We start from the raw sequence: 4,495 nt of genomic DNA on the forward strand, positions 1-4,495 counted from the left end.
AAGTCCTTGTCATTTTCCACAAGCAAAGTTATCTGCATGAGTCTGCATGAGTCTTCTTCTAATGCTGTTGCAGCATTCTTCTTCATAGAGTCCAGCTTCTGGGTTTTTGCTTAGCACACAGATTAAACAGGGAAGGTGAAAGGACACATCCCTAAAACACACATTTCCTAATTTTAAACTATGCAGTATTGCCTTGTGCTGTTCAAATGACTGCTTCTTGTTTTATGTACAGGTTCTGCATGAGCAAAATTAAGGGTTTTGCATTCCAGTTCTTTTCAATGTTATTATAATTTATTATGGTCCACAGTTGACTGCCTTTGCATAATCAATAAAACATAATTAAACATCTTTTTGTATTATCAGTTTTCAGCCAAACCCATATTATGTTAACAATGACATCCCTTGTTCAGCTTGAATTCCTGGCAATTCTCTCTTGATATACTGCTCTAGCCATTTTTAAATAATCTTCAGCAAGATTTTACTTGCACGCGATATTAAGGTCTGCTCTGTGGGAGAAAAGGTGGGCAGTTTCCTCCCATAAAAAGTTATAGCTTTAAAATCTACTGGATGGTCAGTATTAGTTGCATTCACCAACAGTAGGCTAATTTGTTGTTAAGTGCCATCAAGTCCATAACTCAAAGGAACCCTATGAGCAATCTGAACCCTGCCCTATCCTCTGACATCTTGACCATCTCTGACATACTATATTCAGCAAATACTATTGAATAAAACTTGATTTCAAGAAAATATAGATCTTCTGCTGGTTTAACAACATGCATTGTGTCATTCCTAAAATATTAAATAAACCTTTTTAACATTTTTCTCTTTACAAAATAGGAATAAGCCTTTTTATAGTTGCCTTTTTTTCCTGCAAAGTTTTAAAATTGTTACTTTGTTTGAGGAACAATGTTTGAGTTGTTTTAGCAAAGATCCTATGGGTGGAAACTTGAGCTTTTTCTAAAGCAAATTGGCTTGGTTTCTTAGTCAAGGGCATAAAAGTTAACAGAAATACAGATATTTTGTTTCCCAGGAAGATGACATAAACTGTAAAAAGAAAACAAGAATTCTACTATAGGAATTCTAACATATGTCATGGTTTTTCAGACTCAGTGAATTATTTTGTTGGACCTATAAGGCAGTTACAATAAAGGGAAAAGTTAACTTTCCAATTTATATTTAAAGGGATTTTTTTTATTTTAACAGTGTAAGACCCAATTGTTTGTTATTTGACATTAAAGTTTAAAAATTAGAAATTACCCTGTTAAATTTTTAATTGCTGTATGTAAAGCTTTTCACTGTATTAAATAAATTCCCTTTTACTAATCCTTTAAAATGTGTTATTACAAAAAAATGTGTTATTACTCTGGAACAGAAGTTACTCTACTTCTTTAAATAAAACATATTTCATATAATATACAGATATCTAACTTATATAGAAAGGCTTCACTTTTAACAATATAAACATAAAAAGTTGTATTTGTATTTTTCTCAGTGTAGAGCCTGTCAGTGCTCAGATCCCATGGGAAAGGAGGCTGGGCCATGGTTTGAGGCTGCAGTTTATTCTGGCATGTGTACACTGTGAATATAAACATAAAAGTTTTGTCAGAATGACCTTATTTTTTAAAAATCTTGGGAATGTTGTTGTTGTTGTTGTTGTTAGCTACCCTAGCATCAGCTGTGACTCACAGTGACTATCCATGCCATCCTCACCATCCCTGATAGTCTCTAGCTCATTGTTCCAGTCACTGTGTCAATCTATCTCCGTCAGAGTCTTCTCTCTTTCGTTGACCTTCTCTGCTTTCCCAATATGATGTATTTTCCCAAGGACTGGCCCCTCCCGACAACATGCCCAAAGTATGAGAGACAAAGTTTCACTATGCTTGCCTCTAGGGAGCATCCTGGTTGCACTTCCTGATTGTTGTTGTTTTAGGGACTGTTGAGTCAAACACTACTAATAGTGACCCTATGAACAATACACCTGAACTCTGCCCTATCTTGGGCCAATCTCACAATCTCTAGTGCTCTCAAGCCCACTGCTTCCTCTCTTTTATTGTCCCCTACTTTTCCAAGCATAATGTCCTTCTCCAAAGAATAACTTTTCCTAGCAACATGCCCAAAATATGCAAGACATAAATTCATCATCTTAGAGCTCTGGTGGCCTAGTGACAAGAAACTGTGCTACAATCTCAAAGGTACACAATTTGAAACTACTAGATGCTCCACTAGAGAAAGAAAATTTATCTCCTCCTGTGCCAGTCAGATCCGACTGACAGCAAAAAAAAAAGTTCATCATCTTTGCCCCCAAGGAGCACTCTGGCTGCACCTTCTCCAAGACATATCTATTTGTTCTTTTGGCAATCATTACTGTTCTCCAACACCACAGATCAAAAACATCAATTTTTCTTCTGTCATCCCTATTCATTGTTCAGCTCTCAGCAGCATAGCATGTGATTTAAAAGACCATGGTCTGAATCAAGTATACTTTAATCCTCAAACTAACATCAATTGCTCCTCAGTAATTTGGAGAGTTCTCTTAAATATACATGCTTGTTTGTTTTTAAATTATTCAGAGTATATTCTTTGAAGAAAGACTGTGATCTAATTTAATAATAGCATTCAAAAAAAAAAGAAAGTTATTGTACTTTTAAAGTCCTGTTTTTTCTACTTTTATATCTTATTTTATATGATTTATTTACAAAATTTGAATACATTGTTTTTCACACCAGATATTTCCCATTTCCTTCACACCACACCCCTCTCATAATCTTATCTTTTATATCATTTGTAGGATCCTTTAGAGAAACAATTTAGATTAATTTTCCCTTTATTACAGGATTTTTAAAAATATCCAATTATATGAAAATTTCTCAAAGTAGTCATTAAAAGCCCTAAAAGGAGCAGTTTTACTTGGAAGAGAAAATAACTAAGAATTTAGAAAAAAATACATGTAAAATACTAGCCATGGCCTTCAATGTATACAAAATTCAGACATCTAGACTAGAGGCAAGCTCTCAGAAAAAAAAAATGGCATACTAGTTTAAGAGGAGTTTTTTTAAAAAATCTAAAATATTAGTAAAAGTTCTTAGAAAAAATGTAGGACATGAATGATAATTCATTTTTTACAGAACGGAAGAAAAAACATGGGAACTCAAGTTTTTAAAAATTGATTACTGAAAATTTTAATAACTTCTAGTGTATTTAGTTTATAGTGGAGTTTTTGTTTTTTTCTTAAAAAATATTAATATTAAACCATTATCTCAATAGGAGGCACTACAGACCCATTTATTACCTGGTTTCATTCTCTTTTGTGAATCTGATTCATTTTTCTAAATTGAGACCTCTGGTGACCTAGCGGTAAGAAACTGCACTGCAATCACAAAGGCAGGCAGTTCTAATCCACCAGCTGCTCAATGGGAGAAGGATGGGCAATCTCCTCCTGTGGGATTTCCTGCCTCTGAATACCTACCTGGTGGAGATCGGCTATGGGTCGAGTCCAGCTAGTTGGCACATAACGACAACGGAGAGCTAATGTAACTGAAAGTACCTTAAAGTGGCTATTAAATTAGCAAACAGTTGTTAAGGATTTAGGTCCTTAGAGTCTAATTTACTGGGTAAATAATTAAAACATAATTTTTGAACGTTAATTTTTTTCTTCTTGCTTGTTTAAACTTTTGATTAATTTGAGTGAAAGTGCAATTTGAGTGAAAGTATATACAGCAGATTGATTTTCCATTCAATAATACACTTTTTTAAAAGTTTTTCTGGTTATATGTTTATTGAACACAAAACAATTCCCTCCAACTTTACTGAAGTGTTTGACCACGCCCACGACCAAATCCGCCTCTAAACTGGAATTAAGTTGCTGACCCAGCCCCTGCCTCAGCTTTCTTGTCCACACCAGGAGGCACTGCGCTCCGTCTGTGTCAGCCTCCCCTCGAGTCAATCTTGCAAGTCATTCACCTTCCAGACCTCAGTCTCAGGACGGCTGCGGAGCGAGGTGGCAGGAAAAATCTCAAGGGGCAGATGGAGGTAATCACGTAGATATTGGATACCCTCGTTGGTAAGGTACCACTAGGAATGTCTCCAGGCGAACTGTTCCTTCACATAACCTCGTGACTTGAGACTGCATGGCCTTCATGACATGAAGCTTGGGCACGTTTTTGCCTGCCAGTTCAGGGTGCTCTGGCATGTGGACATCCTCCTTGGCCACCATCACCCCCTCCTTAAAAAGGAGTTCATATATGGCAATCCGGTTCTTCTTGGGCATCAACAACTCGACGGTGGATGTGTCCCGAGCCGGGACTGGAAAGGCAATACACATGTTTCTTATGTTTCATAACATACGTTACAATTTTGCATTTTAACAGCCCTCTTCCCCTTTTTCCCCAACCTCCCTAGTGCCCGTCTCTACTCATCCTAATTTTCTATCCCTTCTTGCCTTACGAGCTTGTTGTTGTTATGTGCCGTCGAGTCGCTTGCGACTCATAGCGACCCT

At 36.5% G+C, this 4,495-nt stretch overlaps 1 pseudogene; it reads right to left on the reverse strand.

Moving 5' to 3' along the window:
- Window positions 1-3,803: 3,803 nt before the first annotated feature.
- Window positions 3,804-4,321, reverse strand: LOC102848728 (annotated as a pseudogene).
- Window positions 4,322-4,495: the final 174 nt, after the last annotated feature.

This window comes from Elephantulus edwardii, unplaced genomic scaffold (assembly GCF_000299155.1).
Source record: "Elephantulus edwardii isolate Elephantulus edwardi_28Jun2011 unplaced genomic scaffold, EleEdw1.0 scaffold00168, whole genome shotgun sequence".
In the NCBI taxonomy this organism is placed as follows: domain Eukaryota; kingdom Metazoa; phylum Chordata; class Mammalia; order Macroscelidea; family Macroscelididae; genus Elephantulus; species Elephantulus edwardii.